Source organism: Thunnus thynnus, chromosome 23, assembly GCF_963924715.1.
Source record: "Thunnus thynnus chromosome 23, fThuThy2.1, whole genome shotgun sequence".
Lineage (NCBI taxonomy): Eukaryota > Metazoa > Chordata > Actinopteri > Scombriformes > Scombridae > Thunnus > Thunnus thynnus.
In genome coordinates this window covers 20,834,552-20,849,583 of record NC_089539.1, presented here as the reverse complement: position 1 = coordinate 20,849,583, position 15,032 = coordinate 20,834,552, and the positions used below count along the sequence as shown (strand labels likewise).

Here is a 15,032-nt window from a genome sequence, read left to right as displayed (position 1 = left end):
TCATGGTAACGCACACACACACACACACACGCAGTGTTTAAAGGCTCGGCAGTGAAAGAGAGAGAGAGAGAGAGAGAGAACAATCAGATGTGATGAAGATAAGGCTCGATCTGTCAGCTCACCACTGCACTACTTTACTAAACCTTTAAAGGAGAAATTCTCTCAAGACACCGTTAGGTTACGTCGGTGTTTCAGCAGTTTCGCAGTCTCTTACGAGTGATTTTTTTTTTTTTTTTTTTGATGAGGTGTTGCGATTTTTTTCTCTTGTTGTACACAGTTTCTTTCATGCCTTTCAGCACAAGCCAGAAAAATGTGTGAATTTGTTGCAGTCAGCTTCGGGTTAGAGGTGTGAGCAGAGAGACGTTAACAGCAGAGTTTCTGCCTGGGAAAAAGTCAGTCACGTCTAAAGGTCGAGGTTGAATATAATTATTATTATGCTAATGATATGATTTGAATGTTACAACTGATCACTTTAAGTTGAACTGATTCTACATTGGGTGTAAAATAATTAAATCTATAATGTTTAACGACGATCTATCAGCTCAAGAAGGATCACAAATGTGCACCACAGAAATAAAAATAATGGAAAAAGAAAAGTTTGCTTCTGTTAAAAAGTGAAAATGTAAAAATAATAAAAGTCACATTTCACACTGGAGCAGCCTTGATCATTCTTTTATAAAAGAATTGGAAAAGGGGGGAAAATGGAGAAAAGAAAACGCAGCGAGCACTGTGAGAAGTCTCTCTTTTCATTTTACGTATTGAAAAACCTGAGTGGGAACTAAAAAATTGATATATCAGAAAAAGAGAAGTTGTGAGAAAGAAAGAAACAAGTTGATGTTACTGTAGCCGCTTCTGCTTCTTCTACTGCAGATAAAGTATTCCTGCTAGTCACTGATACAGACGTCGACGCCACCTGAAAGCCCCCAAAAATAGTCAAAATACTGAGAAAGTTACTATTTCTCAATTAGATATGTCATTTTCTCATGTCCTCTAAATTTGTTTATACAAGTGGGTAGTTGATAGAAACTGACATTTAATTTTTCAGAAATATCAGATACACCTTTCAAACTTTTTTGTTTTTGCATTTAATAGAGATTAGAGACAGCAGGGAGAACAACATGAAACAAACGTCTCTAATCAGACTCGAAACTGAGATGTTGTGGTTAGCAGCCATTAAGGCATCCAATAACTTGCCTGACATTTAAGGAGAAAGGTTAAAGGTTTAAAGTTTAATGGCATTAAATAAATAAAATTGTCAATCTATCTTTATTAAGGTACATTTATGAAATTGTTATGATGCTATTTCTTCATTTCTCCAGTTTTTTTTTTGTGTGTGGTTCTCCTCTCTGGGTGTTGTGTCTTGTTTCCTTCTTTTTTTTATTAAAGCAGCTATAATCGATATTTTTTATAATAACGTATGAAATGACAGTGTGTAATGTGTTGGTTGTGGCTCGTAGTGATGAACCTACAGAGAGTTATCAATGACTCTGCAGCTCCTCTCGGTTTTACAGAGCTTCATAGTGAGTTTCAGCTCATTGTTTCATTGTCAGTCTGCTGAGTTTTGGCAGCTGTTCTCAGAGAAAAAATCTACCTTACCTGCTTAGCAGCTAATGGCAAACAGACACAGTTAGCTGTAGAGGTGTACTGGTGGGCCAGTAGGGGGCAGTGACGGTGACACTGTGCTGTAGGAGAAGCCGAGGTCCTAACTTACTGTGGTCATTAATGATCCCATGGCACTTATCGCAAAGGGTAGGGGGGTTCCTTGGCGTCTTGGCAAAATTCCCAACCTGGCTCTCTCCATCTGGCCACCTAATCATCCCGCAGCGTAATTGGCTCAATGATTCCCTTCCTCTCTACCTCAAGCTGATATGTGGTGAGCGTTCTGGTGCAAAATGGCTGCCGTGCATCAACCAGGTGGGTGCAACACATTGGTGGTGGTTGAGGTGAGTTTCCCCCAGTCACTGTGAAGCACTTTGTGTATCAATGTAAGCCATTAATAATAATATTATTATTATTGTTGTAGACAATCTGGTGAACATAGTGGAGCATTTAGCAGCTAAAGAGCCAGATATTTCCCTCAGGAGTTGGTAGAGAGCAGAAACAGAACTGAAAGAGAGTGAATATTGGACTTAGATTCACCAGATGGACAGAAACGCAACTCCAAATGAATGTTAGTGTTGCTCCGTAACTGCTGGATGTGGAAATAATCGACTGTTTGCTCACAAGTTCAACATATCAACTTGTTTCTGCTGAAAACATGTGGCCAAAAGAAATCAGTTAATACAGGTTTAACAATCTGTTGGATTGTGTCTTCAAGCTTTTCTCAAAACACAACATGAGGTTCAAACTGGTATCTTTCTCTTCTGCTATGAATTTTTATCAAATCTGAAAGAGTTCACAATCCAAAATGGCAGCTCAAGAAAGACTCTGTCACTGTTTTCTACTGAGTAACAGACAATAAAAACTCACTTTTATTAGTGATGTTTTAGGTTGTGAGCAGCTTCCCAATTCCCAATTTTTCAGCAGCTGCAATCTGTCCTTGTGAACCTCCAACATTTGGCAGACTATCCACTGGATTAAAAAAAACACACATTAGCCAATTTTTAAAAAAAAATGGTCCAAGAAATGCAAAGTGTGTCGCCAAAACTCTAGTCTGCACGGCTAGTTTTCACTCCTGCAGAGTGCAAACTTCTCCACATCCCTACCTTTGGGAATAATCTGTCTTTTGTTTCTAAAACGCGTCGCGACGAGAGACGCACGTATCTCCTGCATCAACAGATCGCAATGTCGAATCCGGCGAGGCATGTCTCATAAATTATGCGCTCCCCGAGCTTTTGATAAGCTAATAGACGTCTGAGTGGAGGCAAATTGATGCCGCGCTCATGTGATTCAGACAGTCAGACACGATTCGCTATTGATTAATGTTTAGCGGGGGCTGAACGGTGGCCTATCTTGAACATCACACTCCTGTTTATACGACAGAGCGGTTTCCTCTCTATTGTTCATTATTCATTAGTCATCTGGACTGCCTGTGGGACTCCCTCCCATCTGCTACGGCTCCATTTCCATATGCCTGGCTCGACCAAGCGAGGTATACATCTGATATGGAGAGAGAGAGAGAGAGAGAGAGAGAGAGAGAGAGAGAGAGAGAGAGAGAGAGAAAGAGAGAGAGAGGGGAGGGTTTAAACTCATCTCTTTCTGCTTCCTTCATCTCTCTTTCAAAAGGTAATGCATTCATTGATGTTATCATTGGGGGGAATGGATGAAATGATAAAAATGGTAATAAATTGCTGCTTTGAAAAGAGACAGCACAGTACTGGGACATAACAGGACTGGTGTGGGAAGAAAGAAGTGTGTTTGAGTGCTGCGGGTGGGCGGCAGGGGAGGGAATTAAAAAAAAAAAAAAAAAGAAATGCATAATTAGGAGTTGGCTGAGCAGTCTGCCTACATGGAAATTCACATTGAATAATTTGACACATAAAGATTAAAAAAAAAAAAAAAAAAAAGTTTTGTAATTTTGCAGCACTACCTGCTAAAAAGCTCATCCTCTTATCTCACATTTGACTTGGTTTTTATCATTTATTAACACATTTATCTCTACTCAGGTAGCAACAACATGTAGAGAAAAAAAAAAAACTTAATTAAGACATAAAAAGGAAACAATGGAACCATTTTGTGCTTATTTTCAGGAATCTCTTAATTTGATGTATTCATGCAAAAAATAGAAATCCAGTAATTGAGTTTTCATGTTCCTGCAGGGTTTTTATTGCTTCTTCTAAATTAATGAAATTTTGCACCGGAGGTTCTCAATGTGAAGCTGCTTGATATGTAGACGAGGCCGCGAACGTGTTTGTTTGATACAGGAAATAGATTGAAAAGGTTCAAAATAACACATAGTGTTTTATCTCTTCGAAATGTCTCACCATCTTCTGTAAATAGAAGGTAAAAGTAACACCCTACTTCACATGCAACTCGAAAACTTCCTGCAGTTAAATTTTGAGAGATAAAAAGAGGAAAAAAACATTGATTTTTAAAAACAAGGGACACTGAACTCTACAGGAAACCTGGACGATGATACAACAACCGCTGTGGACGCAGTGTGAATTGACTTTCTAATAGCTCTTCACAGAAACAGGCGTGTGAAAATGGTCACCATGTCTGACACCACAACCGAGGAACGGGGGGGGGGGGGGGGGGGGGTGATGCATTCATTTGTTTGTTTATCACCTTTTTTGGGAAGACATGTGTCAAAACAACATGAAGGCAAAGTTTCAGAATTAGAGGAGGAGGCTGAGACAACTGACAGGAAATCTACTTATAGGACATATTATAGGACAATGCACATTGATCAATATTGTTGTAAATGTGCAGGAAGTAGCTCGACGTCTAATTTGCAATTAAGAAGCCTACATTTATTTTTTTCTCTCTAAAGACTATAAAAAACCAGCCTGTTGTGAAGCAGCACTGTCTGTATTTATAGTGTTATTGGTGGAGAAATGATCAGGTTGTTACGATGAAGAAGCTCCAATGCAAAAATCTCACCGAGGACCCCAAAACGCACACTTGGGTGAAGTTACATTGACATTTCTAATAGGAATTGACTCGACTTTAAGGTTGTTCTGTTTGTCTTCCTGTGTGATATTGATCTGTACGATACATAGAGGATGTAATCAATCATACGGCCTCGTCATCCGTCATATCAGAGATGGATGACATTGACTGACTGATGCCGGATGTTTAATCAAAGACCAAATTGATCCCAGATATTGGCGTCACCCTCGATGAATTCAGGTTATCAGTCAGATGAGATGATACAAAGCAAGAGAGAGTTTACTTAAGTAAAAGTGCAACACTGCAAAGGATAAATATTATATAACAAGTAAAAGCATTTTAAACATTTAGTAGCAGCAAAGGAAAAGTATTTTACATCTTTTCTTCACTGGTGTTGTTGAGTAAAGCTTCGTCTGCTCTGCTGGTTCGTTCAAAGCCTCTGAAGTCATGAAAAATGATTGATGTGTGTGTGTGTGCGTGTGTGTGTAAGTACAAGATAGTGATTTTCCATAAGATATGGATCATGGGTACAAGTTATGATTGAGTTCACATAATACATAATCCTGTACAGACAAGATATTATCTTTCACGCTTACACATAACCTTACACACATGTGAGATATTCACTTCTTGAACGTACTTAAAATGTATTTAAATGTAATGAATAATGTCAAAATGGGTTTATTCATCTAAAACTGAGATAATAACATCATTCGATCATCAAGTATCCAAAAACTGCACATATGAAATGAGATATAAATGAAAGATTCAGTGTTTTCTATCAAAAAACTTGCTCTTTCACACCTCTTTTGGGGATTTTTGTGATTTGAAGCACATCCACAGGTTGAGAAAAACCTCTATAAATCTGAAATGTACTGAGTCATTGAGCCGAAACCATCCAGAGACCCTGAAATATCATCCTTGAAAGCAAAGTAAGCTGAAACTACAGATGTCAGATAATTTCTCTCTGGAAAAATACTAAATTATAAAGTCACAAGTACCTCAAAACCGCACAGTACAATATTTGACTCATTGTTAATTATTACGTCTCACATTTGGACCTAAACAACTAAAATACAAAGTCTCAGTTTGACCTCCCTTCATTCAGTCAGACACCTGAAGTGGACACCTGGGGATCAGACACCTCACCGGCTTGTAAAGAACATGAGTGGATTATCAGGAACAGTAATCTCATGTCATCCTGTCATAGTAAAAAGCACTGGACTGGGCTTAGCAGTGTGTGTGTGTGTGTGTGTGTGTCTATGTGTGTGTGTGTGTGTTGGGCCCTGAGGGGTAGGGCTGTCAGTAATGTGAGACCAGGCCTGTGTTGATGGTCGAGGGGGTCCATCTCTGGAAGGTCGATGAGAACACTAAACACGGTTCTCCTCTTCCTCACTGCGTCAGGGAAATTCAAAACCTCACTGGAGTGGCAGAGGACACATTAGCACGCACGACAAACTGAGGCCGGACCGATTTATCCGACTGATCCAGGACTTTTTATTCGCTATCGGATATCAGTCCGTCCGTGCGAAGGCAGACAAAGTTAGAAAAACCTGCATAGACTGTTTTCTGCTTTGAACTTTTCTGATTAGTTTCTTCTTTGTCAGATGACATCGCGATCTCTCACAGACTTTCCCCGACTTTAAATAAAAGGCTGAATGTAAAGCAGTTTTTAGTGTTAAGATAAGATAAATTTACCTCTGTGGATTCAGTCAAATGTCAAAGCAGCAAGAACTAAAAAACAAATGCACAGTATAGATAAATAACCTCATAGACTAGAACACTATATACATCATTAATAGCAAATACAAAAGCAATGATTGTGTTCTAAAGGTTGTTTCAGAGTATTTTTCTGCCTAAAAAGAATAAATTTGAGCTTTCATATGACAGTTATTTTCTCAGCATCTAAAAAGAGATATTTCTTTGATTAATAGTGACTAGTGAGTGTTTTGTTTATGTGTTTAAATTACATTCAAACCAAATGAGATTCAGAAAACAAATGGTAAATGATTGTTGTCAAGTCATCCATCCATCATCATGCAGACTGTAACGTACATTTACTCTGTGTTTAAGTACAAATACTGTACTTTTTCAGCTACTTTATACTTCTATAATAGTAAACTGAATATCTTTGGGTTGTGGACTGTTGGTTGGGACAAAACAAGACATTTGAGGATGTTGTTTTGGGAAACAGTGATCACCATTTGTCACCATTTTCACACATTTTATAGACCCAACGACAAATCAACTAATCAAGAAAATTATTTATAGATTAACTGATAATGAAAATAATTGTTAATTGCAGTCCTACTTGTGTCCTCCAGTGCATTTCTTTGACAGCTTACTACTGACAGTATATATTGTGATTTTTGATTTAAAACATATGATCAGTTCCAACTTTAGAGTTTTAAGTATTTGAAATGAGCTGAACTTCAACCATCTGCAACATGAAAATGCTGTTTACCAGTCAATGTGATATTTGATATGTATCATATATAATGTACTCTGCATAATGAGAAACCTGAACTTTTGATACAGATGTTGACATTAAATTTACTTGTAATGGAGTATTTCTATCGTGTTTTTTTTTTTACTACTTTTACTGAAGTGAAGGATCTGAATACTTCTTTAATTATTTCTTTATCTCTCTTTCATTCTTTCTCTTTGTTGCGCAAACATCTTAATTCCTCTTAATTGTTCTCTTGTATTTCATGTTCTCATGTTATTCTGCACAGTGAGGAATCTGCCCAGATGTTCAATGCAAGGCGCTGCAATTATCATGCTCTATTTGTGTGCACATGTGTACGCATACAGTATTTGCACCCAGTGTGCATCTTTTGTCAAGAAAAAAAATATATATATACACATAGTGGCTGATTCTCCACCTGATAATTAAAAGTATTTTTATTTCAAATTAAAATTAAATGTTGAACTTTTGGCTTTACAGTGTTGCGGTTATTCTGTTCTCAAATAGCTGACTCACTTCCTGTTGTGTCTCCATTGTGTATCAACTGCTGCACCGCCATGTCAAACTTCAGTTATGCATCAGACCTCTGCACCGCAGCTACGCAAAGGTGTGTGTGTGTGTGTGTTGTAGTCAGGTAGAGGGAGTGTATGTGTTTCCTTTCCAGTTTTTTTAATTTTTTTATTTGAAGGCTTCTTCTTTCTTTATACTGTAAAGAAACACTCAGCGGTCCTTTTATAATAATCCATGTGCTGGTATGCAATATGAATGTGCAGAGGAGAGGGGGGGTGTGTGTGTGTGTGTGAAGGATGGCTAGGAGGAGGGGAAGGTAGTGGTGGTGGTGGGGGGGCTTTCTCTTGGTTCTTGCAGCAGCTGGTTGGCTGCTGGGCTGGTTTCCATGGTAACGTGTGTAAAAGAGTACAGGCTCCGTCCCTCAGTCCCGTATCGATGCTCTGTACAAAAGAATACCGTTTTACAATTACATGCCCTCCACTCATCCTGTCTCTCTCTCTCTCTGTTTGTCTTTAATCCTTCGCTTAACTCAAAATGAGTCAGTTTTTTTTATGAGCATGTTGCTTTTAAAAAAAAAAAAAGACGTCTGATTGGAAATGAAATATTTAAATGTGAGTTTTATTAATAGACAATACACAGACTCTCGTCAGAAAAAATCTTAATCAGAGTGCGAGACTGATCTCCTCGTCCAAATGCATATTCTGCACACAAAGGATAACTGATTAGAGAAAAAAATAAAAGCTTTGCTGGATTTGCTGCTGTTCATATTCAGCTTGTGCAGGAGGATTAATTCAGTACAGGGAAAACCCAGCGAAAGACTCAGTTAACTTGTGGTTCTGCTCACAAAAATAAAACTGATCACCGAGGGACTCTTAGAGGAAATGATATCAAGTCACCATCAGACCTGCAGCCGGAGTAATATTTGCTCTGTTGACAAAGCCGAGAGTTTGATTGTGCTCAGTGTGTTGACTGACCTTTTCACACGTCCTGCTTTATGAACATGTGCTGCGCAGATAAGCTTAACATTTAACTCTAGCCAAACTTTTACTACATACAGTATAGAAGTCTGAACTACAAGGAAATATGAGTAAAATGATGCAAAAGACACATATGGATTTACTGTGTTAAGAGTGTGTTGAAACTCTAATGAAGTGTCAAAAAATATGAAAGAAACTGGTCTCAAATGTATGATATATATGGTCTTAAATGTATGATATACTGGGAGGTTTTCTTGGTTTTTCAGGATGGCAACTGGTCTTTAGTTTGCTAAATTGGTAGCCGACTGAACCCAAAAGGTTTCCTAAAAGGTAAGATGAAAGCTTGAAGGTAGAACAGTTCAAATAAATGAAGTTGTTGTTGTCACCTTTGAGCAACCTCGACCCTGCACGTAGCAGTTTGGTTTTGGCAGGAAATCTGCTGGATTTTTTCACATTACGAAACAAAAAAAAAAAGGTGCTGATCTTTGCAAACAGACCTAAAAATCTGTTGATGTTTGGAAGAAGCTAGAAGGAGTGAAAGACTTGGAGGAGGAATAAAGGGTTTGTGAAATACACTATTATTATAAATAAACTATTACTGGCACAAAGCAGTAAGGTTCCCTAAGGTTTTAGGGAAGTTATTCTTTGCCTGTTTAAAGGGAAACATGTTTTGTAAGTATGTAATGCTGCCTGCAAGATTTTTCTTCAACAGATGTACCATTGTATTGATATTATATAGTAGATATAAGCAATACATACTGCCAACATTATTCAGAGGGTAGACCTGTGATATCTGCATGCAGCCAAAACCACCAACAAAAAACATTATTTTAAAACTTCCGCTATAATGGCTAAATGCTTTCAATTCAAAACAGATTATCTCAGCTCATGGTTAGTTTGGAAACTTAAATAGTTGAGTTTCAACCGCATTTTCTATTACATGATGGGATGTTAATCAACAATAATGGTTGTGCAGTTTAAGGAAGTACTGTTCTGTTCACAGCTGCAATATAGCTCCCCCATTAAACACAGTTCACTAGAGGTTAGTACAGGGCAATAGAGCACAGTAGAGGACAGTAGAGGACAGTACTGCACTGAACAGTACACCATAACACAGGATGAGAGAATGCAAGGAGAGGACACAACAGTACAGTAAAGGACAGTATAAGATGGCAGAATACAGTAAAGGACCATACAGTAGAAGACAGTAAAGGACATTTCACTAGAAGACAGTAGGGGGTAGAAAAGAAGAAGACAACACAGGGCAGTAAAGGGAAGTACAGTAGAAGCCACTAAAGGACAGTACAGTGGAGGACAATAAAGGACGGTACAGTAGAAGACAGTAAAGGGCAGTACAATAGAAGACAGTAAAGGGCAGAACAGTAGAAGACAATAAAGGACAGTACAGTAGAAGACAGTAAAGAGCAGAACAGTAGAAGACAATAAAGGACAGTACAGTAGAAGACAAAGGACAGTACAGTAGAAGACAGTAAGGACAGTACAGTAGAAGACAGTAAAGGACAGTACAGTAGAAGACAGTAAGGACAGTACAGTAGAAGACAGTAAAGGACAGTACAGTAGAAGACAATAAAGGGCAGTACAGTAGAAGACAGTAAGGGCAGTACAGTAGAAGACAATAAAGGGCAGTACAGTAGAAGACAATAAAGGAAAGCACAGTAGAAGACAGTAAAGAACAGTTCACTAGAAGACAGTAGAGAGAAGTAAAGCAGAAGACAACACAGAGCAGTAAAGGACAGTAGAGCAAAAAATATTATAGGACAGAATAGTAGAAGATGGTAACAGACAGTACAGTAGAAGACAAAGGTCAGTACAGTAGAAGCCAGTAAAGAATAGTACTGTAGAAAACTTCACAGTATAGTAAAGGACAGTAGATCAAAAAATATTAAAGGACAGTACAGTAGAAGACAATAAAGGACAGTTCACTAGAAGACATTAAAGGACAGTACAGTAGAAGACAACAAAGGGCAGTAAAGGACACTACAGTAGAAGCCAGTAAAGAATAGTAATGTAGAAGACAGTACAGCATAATAAAGTACAGTAGAGCAAAACATATTAAAGGACAGAACAGTAAAATATGGTAAGTAAAGGACAGTACAGTAGAAGAGAGTAAAAAAAAACAGTACAGCAGAAGACAGTACAGTACAGTAAAGGACAGAAGTAGAATAGTAGAGGACGGTAAGTAAATGACAGTATAACACTGCAGAAGACAGTAAAGGATAGTACAGTAGAAGACAGTAAAGGACAGTATAGTAAAATATGGTAAGTAAAGGACAGTACAGTAGAAGAGAGTAAAAAAAAACAGTACAGCAGAAGACAGTACAGTACAGTAAAGGACAGAAGTAGAATAGTAGAGGACGGTAAGTAAATGACAGTATAACACTGCAGAAGACGGTAAAGAATAGTACAGTAGAAGACAGTAAAGGACAGTATAGTAGAAGATAGTAAAGGACAGTACAGTAACAGAACATAATAAAGGAAAATGTTAAAGGCCAGTAAAGGGGTCTAAAGTTAAAGGATGTCGAATGTTGTACAGATTGTAATTTGAGGCAAATGTGTGATTCCTGATATTTGGCCATAAATATAAAGTTTGACTTGACTTGAAGGGACAGAGCAGTACAGTAGAAGAGAGTAAAGTACAGTACAGTATAATAAACGACAGTACTGTACAGTAGAAGAGAGTAAAGTACAGTATAATAAATGAGAGTACTGTACAGTAGAAGAGAATTAAGTACAGTACAGTATAATAAACAACAGTACTGTACAGTAGAAGAGAGTAAAGTACAGTACAGTATAATAAACGACAGTACTGTACAGTAGAAGAGAGTAAAGTACAGTATAATAAACGACAGTACTGTACAGTAGAAGAGAGTAAAATACAGTACAGTATAATAAACAACAGTACTGTACAGTAGAAGAGAATAAAGGGCAGTGCAGTATAATAAACGACAGTACTGTACGGTAGAACAGAGTAAAGTACAGTACAGTATAATAAACAACAGTACTGTACAGTAGAAGAGAGTAAAGTACAGTATAATAAACGACAGAACTGTACAGTAGAAGAGAGTAAAGTACAGTATAATAAACTACAGTAGTGTACAGTAGAACAGAGTGAAGTACAGTACAGTACAATAAACAGCAGTACTGTACAGTAGAAGAGAGTAAAGTACAGTACAGTATAATAAATGACAGTACTGTACAGTAGAAGAGAGTAAAGTACAGTATAATAAACGACAGTAGTGTACAGTAGAACAGAGTAAAGTACAGTATAATAAACGACAGTAGTGTACAGTAGAACAGGGTGAAGTACAGTACAGTACAAAAAACGGCAGTAAAGTACAGTACAGTGTAATAAACAACAGTAGTGTACAGTAGAAGAGAGTAAAGTACAGTATAATAAACGACAGCAGTGTACAGTAGAACAGAGTAAAGTACAGTATAATAAACGACAGTAGTGTACAGTAGAACAGGGTGAAGTACAGTACAGTACAATAAACGGCAGTAAAGTACAGTACAGTATAATAAACAACAGTAGTGTACAGTAGAAGAGAGTAAAGTACAGTACAGTATAATAAACAACAGTAGTGTACAGTAGAAGAGAGTAAAGTACAGTATAGTAAACAACAGTAGTGTACAGTAGAAGAGAGTATTGTGAGACGCCCTGTTAACTAGTTAACATTTCAACGTCTTTGGTTTGATTCCAGCTACAGACGTTTGATGCATGTCATACTCCTCGAGCCTCTTTCCCAACACTTCCTGTCTATCTCTGCACTGTCAATTACCAAGTAAAGGCAAAAATAGAAAAAAAAAATCTTTCAAAAACAAAAAAAAGGAACTTACACTAACAGTACAAGACAGTAAAGACAAGTAGAACACAATACAGCAGTAGAGAAGAGCTCAGCACTGTCAGCATCTGGGTTTCATCAATTCTGCTTAATTTATAACGAGAATATCATAAAACTGCTCAGTGGGAACTTTTAATTAGTATTTATGATCGTTTCCTCTGTGTGTCTCTACTATGTGGTGGCAGTTACACTCACAGAAAAACCCTTAAAAGGAGCTAAAAAAACTGAACATTTGAGTGAAGGAAGTGTGACCTCATCGACACAGTTCACACACACATTCTTCCACATCCTGCTTTTTTTTTTCTTTTCTTTTTTTTTTTTTTTTTAATTTTGAGTTAATATTTAAAAAGTCAGAAACTTTAAAAGAGGAGTATGGGTGAACACAGTTGGCAGGCAGGCATCTGCTGTGTTATCTAATCTCCTGATTTGTGATTGGCTGTGGAGGCGGACTGCTCCCTCTGCCTCTGAACAGGATGGATGAATAAATGGATAGATGAGGGAGGGATGAGCGACTGACTACTGAGAAAACTAGTTCCAGGCTTTTACTAGGTATACAGATTATATGTCATATTATAAACATAAATTAGATTACTTTTTCCAGGATTTACTGCTTTATCCAACATCATCCATCTAGTGGTATTTGCCTGCATGCTGCAAACACAAATTACATGAACACTGGCACCTCCTGGTGGAGAAAATAAAAACTACTGCGTCTATTATGCACTCAACACTTTAGTCCTCTTTTGTAATGCTGCAGAAAATCTCCATGTCCAATTTTCTTGAAAAAAAAGAGAAAAATCTGCTGATTATTAAGCCTGTTTTCAACTAGTTTCAAGCATTTTCTGTAATAAAGCATCATTTTCTTGATATTTGTGCCTTATTACAGGATGTTTTGTGTTCAAAAAGTTGATTTTTTTGTGTCCAGAAACAACAGAAAAACAAAAACTTGCAATGGAAACATGTGATTTTATATCAAATCACAGAGTTTTTTTTTGTTGTTGGTTATGAGGCCTGATGACATGTGACGATAGTTGTTTATTTATTTATTGCAGCGTTGTACATGTGTGTTGTGTAATATATTATGAAACGCTCTTTAAAAGAAAGAAACCCTTGATTGCTCTCGTAATACAAATCCCTAAATCATGAGTAGAATACAGTTTAAAGCAATGACACAACAGTAACTTTGTGGTGTTTATAATGACCCGTTTTTCTTGAGAAAATTATTGATTTAAGTCATTTTTGAGTCTGCAGTTTGTAATATTGCACCGGATTGCACAATACTGCAAGATGTTAATGTTACCCACTCATTTTGTTTGATGAGTCAGTGCGAACAGTCGTCTTCTGATGAAAAAAAATGTCAGATTTCCCCTCAAAAGGAAGTACGATAATACGTTATTTATAACTCAGTAGTGGGTTTTGACCCTGCAGTCTGCTCCCAGCGAGCATCAACTTCATCTTGAGAGATGAATGTCATGAATACCAAAACCCGTCACATGACCGGGCATCCAAAAGCAGAGCGGATCCATTTTTATCGCTTTTACATAAAGATGTTACTGTAGATGTTTAGTTACAGTCAGCGGTGGGCGAAGTACTCAGATCCTTTACTTACTGTTGTGTAAAAATACTCTGTTACAAGTAAAAGTCCTGGATTGAAGATGTTACTTAAGTAAAAGTTTATAAGTATCATCAGCAAAATGTACTTAAAGTATCAAAAGTTAAAGTACTCATTATGCAGACTGTGTTATAGTATTATAGTATATTACATGTATGAGCATTTTAATGTTGTATCGATGTGGAGCCAATTTTAGATACTTTGGGTAGATTAATAGTAATAGTACTGCATCATATCATATTATACATAAGTGTACACTTTATATAGCACCTTAACTCAAGCAACAATTTAAACAACAGAATATTAAAATGTATTGTTTTATGTAAAATCTCCATCTGAAAGGTAACTAAAGCTCTCAAATAATTGTAGTGGAGTACAAAGTACAATATTTCCCTCTGAAATGTAGTGGAGTAGAAAATAAAGTAGTAATAAAGTAGCATAAACTGGAAATATTCAAATAAAGTACCTCAAAGGTGTACTTAAGTACAGTACTTGAGTAAATGTACTCAGTTACTTTCCACCACTGTTTACAGTATAGATGTTTTGTCTTGTATCAGAAACTTTGCCCTGCTTTGCAAGGTGGTCAAACGTCACCTTCTTGAGGATATTAATGATAATAATATCATTGTAATTAACTAATATTATTATAATTATTAATTTTAAGTGTTTTACAGAATAGTATGCTGGTAGTTACATTTTTTGTCGCTTATAAATAAAACTTAAGTCTTTAAGCAAATTATTTAGTTATTTATTTATGCCTATTTAAAACAAAACCAAAAAAATATATAATGTGAAATAAAGTGCAACCTATGAAACATACACTATATGTCTTAAGGAACTGGATGCAATTTACTTTATTTCTTTGTTGGCTTTCCATTAAATTTGATATGAAATATCAATGCAACACTTACTTAATTAAGGTGATAGACAGGTAACATGCATGTATCATTTGGATTGCCATCCAAGTAATTACATTTACGGTAAATTCGGCATTTACAGAACAACTAAAAAAAGCACATATATTGCACATATATATATATATATACACATAG

The 15,032-nt window shown here is 36.8% G+C and overlaps 1 long non-coding RNA gene across 8 annotated transcripts in view; it reads right to left on the bottom strand.

Annotated features, from left to right (window-relative positions):
• Positions 1-15,032, bottom strand: part of LOC137175591 (uncharacterized) — a 63,761-nt gene that overhangs the window by 30,223 nt on the left and 18,506 nt on the right. Inside the window, exon 3 of one of the 8 annotated variants that reach the window (XR_010925648.1) lies at positions 1,595-3,099. The exons of 6 other annotated variants lie outside the window; for them this stretch is intronic. This is a non-coding gene — a long non-coding RNA (uncharacterized lncRNA). Of the gene's footprint in view, positions 1-1,594; positions 3,100-7,447; positions 7,969-15,032 lie in introns of those variants that run through there. One more of the 8 variants, XR_010925653.1, reaches the window with a different exon arrangement.